The sequence below is a fragment of the Heterodontus francisci genome, chromosome X, assembly GCF_036365525.1.
Source record: "Heterodontus francisci isolate sHetFra1 chromosome X, sHetFra1.hap1, whole genome shotgun sequence".
Taxonomy (NCBI): Eukaryota; Metazoa; Chordata; class Chondrichthyes; order Heterodontiformes; family Heterodontidae; genus Heterodontus; species Heterodontus francisci.
In genome coordinates, this window is record NC_090421.1 from 4,348,783 (window position 1) to 4,361,205 (window position 12,423).

The following is a 12,423-nucleotide window of genomic DNA, read 5'->3' on the forward strand; positions in this document are numbered from 1 at the left end:
ATCCCCACTTCTGACCTTATGATGGAGTGAAGGTCATTGATAAAGCAGCTGAAGATGGTTGGACCTAGGACACTACCCTGAGGAACTCCTGCAGTGATGTCCTGGGGCTGAGCTGATTGGCCTCCAACAACCACAACCATCTTCCTTTGTGCTAGGTATGACTGCAACTAGTGGAGAGTTTTCTCCTTGATTCCCATTGACTTCAGTTTGGCCAAGGCTCCTTGATGCCACACTCGCTCAAATGCTACCCTGATATCCAGGGCAATCACTCTCACCTCACCTCGAGTTCAGCTCTTTGACTATGTTTGGACCAAAGCTGTAATGAGGTCAGGAGCCAAGTGGCTCTGGCAGAACCTGAACTGAGCATCAGTTAAAAGGTTATTGCTCTTTAAGTATCACTTGATAGCACTGTTGATGACCCCTTCTATCACTTTGCTGATGATGGAGAGTAGATTGATGGGGCGGTAATAGGCCAGATTGGATTGATCCTTTTTTTGTGGTTAGGACATACTTGGACAATTTTCCACATTGTTTGGTAGATGCCAGTGTTGTAGCTGTACTGGCACAGCTTGGCTAGGGGTGTGGCTATTTCTGCAGCACAAGCCTTCAGTACTATTGCCAGGATGTTGTCAGGACCCATAGCCTTTGGCCTTCAGCTTTTTCTTGATATCACGTGGAGTCAATCAGATTGGCTGAAGACTGGCATCTGTGATGCTGGGAACCGCAGGAGGAGGCCGAGATGGATCATCTACTTGGCACTTCTGGCTGAGGACGGATGCAAATGCTTCAGCTGTGTCTTTTGCACTGATGTGCTGGGCTCCCCCATCATTGAGGATGGGGATATTTGTGAAGCCTCCTCCTCCTGTTAGTTGTTTAATTGTCCATCACCGTTCATGACTGGATGACAGGACTGCTGAGCTTTGATCTGATCCATTGGTTGTGGAATTGCTTAGCCCTGTCTATTGTATGGTGCTTCTGCTGTTTGGCATGCAAGTAGTCCTGTGTTGCAGCTTCACCAGGCTGACACCTCATTTTCAGGTATGCCTGGTGCTGCTCCAAGCATGCTCTCCTGCACTCCTCATTGAACCAGGGTTGATCGCCTGGCTTGAATGTAATGGTAGAGTGGGGGATATGCCAGGCCATGCGGTTTCATCAGTTCTGGTGAAAGGTCACTGACCTGAAACGTTAACTCTGCTTCTCTCTCCGCAGATGCTGCCAGACCTGCTGAATATTTCCAGCACTTTCTGTTTTTATTTCAGATTTCTAGCATCTGCAGTATTTTGCTTTTAATTTAGGTTACAGGTTGTGTTTGAATACAATTCTGCTGCTACTGGTGGATCACAGCACTTCCTGGATGCCCAGTATTGAACTGCCAGATCAGTTCTGTAACTATTCGATATATTAATTTATCTCCTTGCTTCATTCTGCATCTCCTAATGTGTCTCCATGCATCTGCATCTCCAAAATGAATTCTTTTTAAGTACCATTCAGCCCTTTGTGTACTTAATCTATCATATGGTGTAAGATTATAACAGTTGAGAATTGCATGTTTTGTTATTATAGCCAATGCAGAGTTCAGGATTTATATTTCCCACTGAGTGATGGTCTTTCTGCTCATGTTCATGGTGTTACTTATGGTCTCCCACCAGCAATTTGAATATTGTTAACAATTCATCTATATTGTTGCTCTCATTAAATTTTAGTAGAAGATTGGATTTACTGGGGTATAAATTCACCTTGGGCGGTAGCGAAATCAGGTGACAGCCAATCAGTGGCACTCTGCCAGACTTCATTACCATTGAACAAATGAAAGACTTGCATTTATATGGTGCCTTTCATGACCTCAGGGCATCCCAAAGGCTTTACAGCCAATGAAGTACTTTTAAAGTGCAGTAATTGTTGTAATGTTGGGAACTCAGCAGCCAATTTACACACAGCAAGCTGGCACAAACAGCAATGTGATAATGACCAGGTAATCTGGTTTAGTTCTGAAGAAGGGTCACTGACCTGAAACGTTAACTCTGCTTCTCTCTGCACAGATGCTGCCAGACCTGCTGAGTATTTCCAGCATTTCTTGTTTTTATTTCAGATTTCCAGCATCTGCAGTATTTTGCTTTTATTTTATTATAATCTGTTTTAGTGATGTTGATTGATGGGTAAATATTGGCCAAAACACTGGGGAGAACCATGCAGCTCTTCTATGAATAATGTTTTGGGATCTTTTACATCCACCTGAAAAAGCAGACAGGGTCTCGGTTTAACGTCTCCTCTGAAAGATGGCACCTCCAGCAGTGCAGCACTCCCTCAGTATTGCAATGAAGTCAGCCTAGATTATGCCTCAAATTTGTGGGATGACCTTCTGACGTAGAGACTAGAGTACTACCCACTGAGCCAGGGCTGGCACATTCACTTCTGGGAAAAAAAAACTGGCCGCTGATTTGCTATTGTCGGTTTTGCACTACTGGCCAAGATGAATTTATACCGCACTAAGCCTATTATGTACCATATCATGGGCTTACGTTTCTGCACCTTCACTCACTTGGAATTTATTTGTTGCAAATTGTCTTGTCTTCACGAGCTCGTGCTGCCACTGCTTCCCCTTTCCATGAGCTTCAAATATGCGCTTGCCTTCCTTTTCATCATATTCTGTTGACACTGAGGCTCCTCGTACTTGTGCTATTGCTATGCAGCCTCAAATTTAAGCACTTCCAACTGGAATGTAGATTCTTCGCCCTTTTTCATCCACAGCTAATCAGATTAATTCCAGCTCTCTGTCCGCATCTATTTGAGCCCTCATAGAGAGTATTCAATACCGTTTTTTGAATCTACTGGTTTCATTTAATTTCCGTCCGTTGATCTGCATGTGTTGTTCGTATTCCACTTTTTTTGCTAACGATTCTTATGATTCAGACTTCTGCAACTAATTTGTCATGTGCAACACAAAGGCCAACTCTTTCGGCAGGTCTCGCTTCCTGTAAACTGATCTTTTGCGCAAAGTAATCTGGGCTCGTGGTCTCTTGGCAAACGATAAACCTGTTTATTATTTTTGGATTACCGATCAGGATTTCCAGTAGATTTATTTTTTCCAGTAGATTCCATTTTCAGAAGATGATTAATAACACACCAGACACTTACATAACAGACTAAATTACCAAACACGTCATTCATAGAAATAAGCAATAACAACCAGTTGTTGAAGTGACACCAAATAACATAGCAACTTTGAGCCAGTTCAGGAAAGGATTAAACAGACAACCCAGTAAATTTAGTTCCTTTGAACGGCTTTCTTTGCAGATCTTTCAAGGCGAGGCACCTCGTTTCTACAACAAATAGCAAGCTACATAACACATACACAAAAGCATGCCGAAATCTACCCGTGATGTCTGAAAAGATATGCTAAAGATGTGCTAAAATCAGATCATGTCATGGTTTAATCGTGACACAATTGTGATGAACATTATTTCTAGCACACTCGGTGTGCTCAGTAATCCGTTTTGCAGCCATATAAATCTGCTCGTAATCAATAGTATTGGTTTGATGTACTGATGTACATGCAGAGCAAAAAAATTAGGTCAATTTCCCAGCATGCAGTTAAGAAGCCATTTTGAGCGTGTCATTGTTCTTAAAAGAACCTGGTTTTAAGCTTCGAAATGCAGCAGAGACAGGACACCCATAAGCTACAACCAAAATAATCCATTTTATGTGTCTTTGCTTATTAATTATATTGGACACTAACTAAAATTTAACTTAGAATTGTGTTCATGATGTGATTAATCTTGATTTATATTCCTGTAGGTATTTCAGTTTTTAAAAATATAATTACAGCAATCTTCTCAGAATAAAAGGTGCAATTAAATAAGAATTTTTGGAAAATTTAAAAACCTATAGAAGTTTTTTAATTCACCAGGAGCAAAGTCATAGATCTGATTTGTTGGCTGGTTTTGTGCAGGTTCTTGACCGAGAGCAGTAGCTTTTCTGCCTGTCAGATATTTGAACAAATTAGCTGGACAGATAATAGTTATTTTAAGCCAATCGTATATTTAAAGTTTGACAAGTTACGATGCTACAAGCATGACATTCTTTTCAGGAAGTATGGTAGACGCAAAATGTGTAAGAAAGAGAGAGAAAGAAAGATAAACAGACATAATGTATTAGCCTGGTCACTGAATAAATCAAATTCTGTCTTCATTACATGTTATCCTAGGCTTTTTAATCAGTGTTTTGGGAATTGAATTGTTAAACTGTTCCATTTTCTGTAAAAACAGTAAAATAGTTACCTCGATTATTCTATATTCATTATTTTCGCTATTTGCCTTTTATCCCTTATTATTTTAAAGCTGAGGAGACACGATGATTTGGAAGGTGTACGAGGGTCAGTATGGTGGAGGTAGGTACCTGCTGTTTGCAGCAGTTTTGTTTGGCGACATGGGGGCAGGTGTTCTGTGATTTGGCAACACTGTAAAGGGGGAACCTGGAGTTTAGCAGCGGATGGTCAGAGGCACCCACATTCTGAAAGCATTTGAAAAAAAATTCTCTGTAAATGGTCAGTCTTCCTGATAATAAATATTTTCAGAAATTAGTTCAGAAAACAGTGAGCAGAAACAAGTCAACGGATATCAGGTATATAAAATAATGAAGGGGCTGGATTGTGTACCTATTGATATATTCGTTTGACAGATTTGAAAAAACTGGGGTCATGCATTTAAACTACGCAAAAGTAGGAATAGACTAAATGTTAGGTGGTGATTCTTTGCCAAGAGAATAGGCGAGTGTCTAGAATGTGTTGTCGACTTGTGTAGTGTGTGTTGACTGTCTGGATGCCTTTGAAAAGGAGCTTGGTTGGGGCAGAGATCTTCTTATTTGGCCTCCTTGTCTCGGGAGACAATGGGTAAGCGTTAAGAGGTGGTCATTGGTTTGTGGAGCAGCGCCTGGAGTGGCTATAAAGGCCAATTCTAGAGTGACCGACTCTTCCACAGGCGTTCCAGATAAAATTGGTTGTCGGGGCTGTTACACAGTTGGCACAGGGGCAGAGATCACATCATTATAAAAGGTAAGTGGTTTAATAGTGAACACAAGTCAGTGATCTCCTGGACTGGTTTTGGAGTGGAATTTTCCAGAGTCTTTTTTTTATTGGCAGAGGATTTTTTCTGGTTTCTTGCTTCCCAAGAGGCTACATGGACGTTGGGTCATGATGCTCCAGGCAAGATGAGTGTGCGGCAAGTTTGATCGACCAACTGATCTTTTCGTGCCTGTCATTTTTGTATGTTTATTTAACACAATGGTTTGTACTGTTCTCGCTGCTCAGTGATGTGTAGTGTCATAATACAACTGTGACATTACAGGGAGTAAATTGACAAACATGGGAGAAAAAAGGTCTTCCTGTGTGCCAATTTACGCAAATATTGACCAAATAATCTCTTTCCGATTCAAGACTTTTAACAGAATACTAGTGGATCTCATGTCATGTTGCACTTGGGTAGGTAGAGCCTGATGGGAAAGTAAGCGGGAAAAGAAAAATGTTTGAAAACTGGGGATTGGGAAAAGTGGTGATGAAATTTAAAAGTGAGTCTGCGGTCAAACAAATTTTTCAAAAAAGCTGTTGGGGATGAATTTGTGGATAGGAAGTTGTAATGAAGCAACATTTAGAGTAAGGCCAAGGTTGGGAGTGCGTGGGGCAGCTGAAAGGTTTTGCACTGTGAGGGATGGCAGGAGGGTCGGGGAACCTGCAGTTTGAAAATATTTTGCAAGCAGGCAGAGATGTTGAAGGGTAGGAGCAAGTTTTAAAGAATTGGGTTGGGGCTGGAAACCTGTTGGGAGGGGGAACTAAGATTTTTTAAGAGTTTCGTTGGGAACCTGTGGAGAGCTTACATTTTTAAAGAGCGGTTTGGGCTGGTAACCTGCAAGTGAGGGTGAAATGTGATGTCTAAGGGCCAAAATTTTTGAAAGAATCGTGTCAGAGCTGGGAACATTGGTTAAGTGCTGACAGTTTTTACATTGGAGTTCCCATATAGCCTCTCCCATATAGCCTCACAGCTCCAGCGACCCGGGTTCGGTTCTGGGTACTGCCTGTGCGGAGTTTGCAAGTTCTCCCTGTGACCGTGGGTTTCCGCCAGGTGTCCGGTTTCCTCCCACAGCCAAAGACTTGCAGGTTGATAGGTAAATTGGCCATTATAAATTGCCCCTAGTGTAGGTAGGTGGTAGGAGAATTGAGGGAAGGTGGGGATGTGGTAGGAATATGGGATTAATGTAGGATTAGTATAAATGGGTGGTTGATGGTTAGCACAGACTCGTTGGGCCGAAGGGCTTGTTTCAGTGCTGTATCTCTCTAATAGCTAAAAGTATTTAAAACAATGTGATACAGGAAGTAAAATAACTTGTATTTATATAGCATCCTTCAGGACATCTCAAAGCACTTTATTATCTATAAAATACTTTTGAAGTGTTGTCGGTATGCGCACAGCAAAATCCTACAAAGTGACATAACGACCAGATAATCTGAGGGATAAATATTGGCCAGGACACCAGGGAGAACTCCCCAGCTTTTCTATGATCAGTGCCACGGATTTTTTTTTGCCCACCTGCGTACAGACAGGGCCTCGATTTAATGCCTCCTTCGAAAAACTATACCTCAGACAAGTAACACTCCCTCAATACTGCATTGAAGGGTCAGCCTAGATTATGTGCTCAAGTCTCGAGGGCAGTTTTAACCCATGACCTTCTGATTTATGGGCATAAATTACACACCGTAAGAATTTTATGTATATATATATTTTTAAAAAGTAATATAAAAGAGCTACATTTTAATTACATCCATTCATACCTGAGAAACGTCACAAAGCACTTCACATAAATTACTTTAAAAGTGTTAAGACAGTGGAGTCACTCGGGCCATTCAAAATGCATCTGCGTGAGTTGCGAACACTAGGGAAGTATCTAATATCCTTATTTTTATGCAATACTTGGATTTCGTATAATTTATGTATAATAGCAAAACTAACAGAAGTTTGTGAAGCAGGGAAGTAAACATGTTTGGACCATAGGTGCTTTTCTACAGCACAGGCTGAGAAGCTATGAGACGCAAAAGTAAGGCGCCACAGCACCAGAATTGATAGGAAGGTGTAGATGCAATGTAACAGGTTTACATAGAAATTTCTACTTGTGAAAAAGTTGACACAAAAGTGTAACACATGACAATGCAAAGTAAAATTTTGCAGAGTAAGTTTTTAATATATATTTAATATTTGGAGGCTTTTATGGTTATTATAGTGCAGGATGTGTAGACTTTGAATTCCATATTCTAGTCAGTCATCTTTGGTATTTTATAGAGTCAAGATCAAGCGAAACAGAATTATGGGATAATTAGACCAACATGCAGAGACATAATTAAGTCCCAGTTTGTAGGTCAGACATTCTGTACTTATTGTGAATAGTGCTTTGATTTTATAGTAAAACATAGGAATTTGGGAAAAAGAGAAAGAGTTGGTTGGATCACAAGTTTCTTTACAAACCAAGGAGCTGCGAGGCAAAACTGAGGCAGTATAGCATCACTACTGATCAGAGAATGTAAATACAATGTGGCAAGTTTAAATGGGCAGTTAGTTTCCATTATAAACATGGATATAAGAAGTTAAACAGGAAGTGCATGAAGACATAGGATATTATATTTATTTTTGTTCATATTTTATTGGTGTCCATTGTTCTGTACCAAATTTTCTATTTCTTAATTTTCACTCGTTTTTTTAAAACTTATTTTGAACAAAGTGTCAGCCACGGCTCAGGTGATAACACCATCTCCTGTGAAGACAGAAGATTGTAGGTTCAAGTCGCACTGCAGAGATTGGAGCACAAACTCTAGGTTTAATGCTCCAGTGCAGTACTGAGGGAATGCTGCACTATTGGAAATGCTATCTTACAGACAAGACATTAAACCGAGGCTTCGCCTGTCCTCCCGGGAGGATGTGAAAGATCTCATGGTATTATTTCAAAGAAGAGCAAATGAGTTATTCCTGGTGTCCTGGCCAATATTTATCCCTCAACCAAATTACAAAAACAGATGAACTGCTCATTATCACAGTAATCTTGCTTTGCACAAAGTTGGCTGCTGCATTTCCTACTTTTTTTTTAAAGTACTTCACTGGCTGTAAGTGCTTTGGAATACCATGAAAGGCACTAAATAAATGCAAGTCTTTCATATTTGAAGGCAATGCTTACACTGTTATATTTATTTTGACACCGTCACCTCCAACTTGCACCATCCTATTATAGATTCATAGAAAGAAGCCATTTGCCTATCTGCACCAGCTCTTTTTGAAGAGCAATACAGTTAGTCCTATTCCCCACTCTTTCCCTGCAATTTTTTCTCCAAGTATTTATTCAATTCCCTTTTCAAAGATACTACTGCATCTGTTTCTACCACCTTATCAGGCAGTGCATTCCAATGCCTAACCACTCGTTGCATAAAGGTTCTGATGCTAACATCTGAAGTTGTGATGAATTCCCTCGGTCTCTAGCTCTGGCTTGGGGGGTCAGGCCACACAGTCTGGATCTTATATCAAGTTACATGCTCCAGTAGTGGCTGAGTTTAGTTTCACAAACTTATCAGATTTTTCACTAAAGCGGAATTGCATCTGCTAGAATAACGCCCGTGAGTTCTGCTCCAGGTGCTCACGGTCAAAGTTCATCCAAAGCAGTTTGCGCTGCAGCTCCCAAAATTGCCGTCGACTTCCATACCTGGCTGCTCTGCTCCTTGCTGCAGCTATTGAACATTCAGAGACCCCAATAGTTTTGCAGGTGCAGAAGGTTCAAAATCAGTCTAGTTTTGATATTTTAATCTATAAACTCAGCAGCATCAAGTGGAAATATACAAATGACAGCCTGCATAAAAAAAGTAAAGCTGCAACTCAGATAGGTGGCAACCTTCTACAGCATTCCTATGCTCCAGCATTCTCATTACCAGTGATAATACATAGGCAATGCAGCAATATACAAAAACAAAGCACAGTATAAAAATTGCATATTTAGACCAGTTGGGGAGGGGTGGGTCGGTGGGCGTGAGGGGAAATCATCTTCATTGTGGTGGTTTCAATTTATTCTAAACTGTGAAGATTTTAACTGAACAGATACTGACGTGCTGCATAATTGAATATGCAGTAAATTAATATGACTAATGTTAGCTTCCGATATCTGACCTGGCCATTTGCAAATATCGGCCATTATTTTCAGATGCATTGAAGAACAATGGAAAGAGAAATCTGACTAAAGGCAGGATCAGTTACTTGTAACTATGGCTGCTATATTTTCTTCAGTGCCACAGCCACATTTTGCCATCTATGTGAAACTGTCCTGTGGAGTACATCTGAAAGCATTTCAGAGCATAAATAAAGCAATAGATGAATTCAAGCAGTGTTAGGAGGAGCCAAACAAAAGGGCATAGAGCTATCATATTGAGTCAAATTGTAAATGGAGTCAATCCTATTAATGGAGGCTCAAGCAACAATTCAAGTTGGCTCCAGAAGAGCCAGTATAAGCAAGTTGTTAGAAACCAGTGAATTTCAGGTGCAGAAGTGGAAATCCAAAAAAGTACCCAGCAAGCTTACTGCAAAATTTAGTTACTAAACAGAATTATACTTTAAGTCCATTGAATTGGTTCAATTTATGAAAAACAAACGATTAGAAAACTAACTGACAAGACTTTGACAAAGTTTAATTTCATTGCACCACACACATGAACAATGTTTTTTCTTTTGTTTATTCAGGAAGACACTCATCTTTCTACAACAAAAGGTCTCCTTGTTTCATACACTGCCCACAGACAAGAAAATGGGTGTTTTTCACCCAGCCTTTGTTTGTACTGCTCTGAAACTGGCTGCTGCTCAGAACAGCTCAGGGACAAATCCTTCTGCCAATCCCCCATACTTTCAAATGTAGGGAAACAGTTGGTCTCTGTTCAGCAGCTTCCCTCCGTGACATGGTTGAATGTGGGATTGTAGGTACACTCATATCCTCTCCATGGAACATGTGTGTCCATCTTTAGCAAGCAGGGCAAGACACAATGCTAAGGTCATCTGCTAGGAGGTGGTAAACATTTCTGTAGGATGGCACTCTGCCTTCCAGTCTATTTCATCCCCACCTTTCCTCAAATTTAAATCGTACAGCTTAGCAATGGTGAATTAAGGATCATCCAATTTGTCTGAGTGATAGCCAAGGGTGGGGTTTGCTCAAGGCAGGTAGCAAAAGCAATGGGTACTTAACAAACTGACAAGAGCTATTCTGAATGCTTAAAACACTAGATTTCCTTTCCTAAGATACTAACCATTTTAAAATGAATAGTTCATACTTCACACTCTAAAATGATTACAGATTTCAACATTTAAAAAAATAAACTGAAAACAGATGTAGTTCTACATGGAATGGAGAAAACTTGTGTTTAATTTTCTCACAAATGTGATTTAAAAAACTTACACAATATATCAATTAAGCAAGATACATAAGTAAACTGGAAGTTTAGGTTATACTGGAGTTTCTCATCAGTGGAAAGGTTTAATTTTGGAAAACGGTATTACATGTAACCCAAAGGAGAAACACACTTCAGGACACAACTCTTCCTAGTTCAATTGGCTCTATTCAAAAAGAGTGTGAATTCATCCATTCTGGTCCTGAATCAGTTTTAATCCTAACAATTTAAGTGGCAACACTGCTGTACATTCACTGTGATATAGTCTGTAATATTTATATACACTGGACATCAATTGTACGAAACATGTTCAGATTCTTAAGAAATCATAACGCTTTTCATGATCAGACATCCAGGACTTGAACACTGACAGTCACAATCTACACTAACAAGTTATTAGCATAAAAATGGATAAAATCTAATTAATCGGCCTTTTTCAAAAATTGCACCGAGAAAACCTATTTTGAACTGCTGTGGCTTTTTGATATTCTGGCTGGAGTTAAACAATCTTGGCATTCCACTTAATGTTGGAAAATCCCAGGTACTCTCAGAACAGTAAGGTGTGCTATTTTTTGAGACTAAGATCTGCAAAAGATTCAAATTTCCCCATGTTGCAGACCCAAACTTCTCTCTTTTGGTGTTGGCCCTTTAATCCTCCCACACAGTGCATTTTCTACACGGTTCCCTGATCGACAGTAATGCCACCATCACAAAAATAGAAACTCCCATGTCCAATTTTAACAAGTTAGAAATCTGTAATTGAGTCAAAGTATTAATTACAACAATTGGAAAACAAAAACTTGCAAAAAGTTAAAACCATCTTGAGCCTAATTTACTGCACAGAAGATTTGGGAAACTGAAAAGTTATTTTATTCCCCTTTAAACAAATTGGATGCAAGCACAGGTTCATCTTCAGAATGTCCTCTCCGTTTGGAAGTACCTTGCCTTCTCTTTGCACCTCTCTCAGATGCCCCATCCCATCAGGCAGTAGGGCAGGTTGCTGACATACCTAATGGTGTCATTTTTTGTGCGAGGGTCAATTAAATGGGCACAATTACGTACTACTCATACAAATGAGAGTAGAAAAACCAAATTACTAACTGAACTGCTAACCAACTACTTGGCACACATTAACTGTATTCTGTTATTTACTGCAGTTTACTTTTATATCCCAAGTATAATTGCAAACTATTCCCTCCCTCTTTTTTCTCTGTCAATTTTCTACTCTCATGCTCCTCACCCAAAGGCACTGACACCATGCTGAAGTATCATTCAACAGGGTGCTCACTGGTACCTCACCCAAATGGCCATCTTTCATTTGAGCCTAGATGAAGGTCAGCAGGATATTCGACTGAGGGGGAAGGAAAATTACAATGAGCCAGATTCTGTCCTTGCTCAACATCACACAAGCATTTTCAGTAAGGGTAGTTGGATATTACCCTTCAATATACATTTATACTACTCACGACTAAAATATATATTTTAGTCAAATCATATACATACACATATACATATTTAGCTACCTTTTATATAGTAAGAATTTGTGTCTGTATGAACGTATGTTTCCTACTTGCTCTCATTGGCTTTGCGATTTGGTTACCGCTGGATCAAAAACAGAAAGCAGCCATATTTTGGCCGTGTACACTGCTGAGGAACCTCTGAAACCCCCTGATTGACAATGGCATCGGATGAGTATCCTGACCAGATGTGGAAATGGCACAACATTATATGAGTGTCAAGCCACGACCTTCCAACAATGCCATGACAAAGATGAGAAACCAGCAGTTCTTTCTCCACATCTTCTGCTGCAATGCTGCTCTCATCTATCAGTTGTGGATCACCCAGCCTCCATACTCCAGGCACTAAATCAAATACATATTTATTACATACATATTTTAGTCTCATTCACAAACTTACGTTGCAGTATTGCAGCATTTTATGTTCATTTTGATATCCTTGGGGGTTACAGT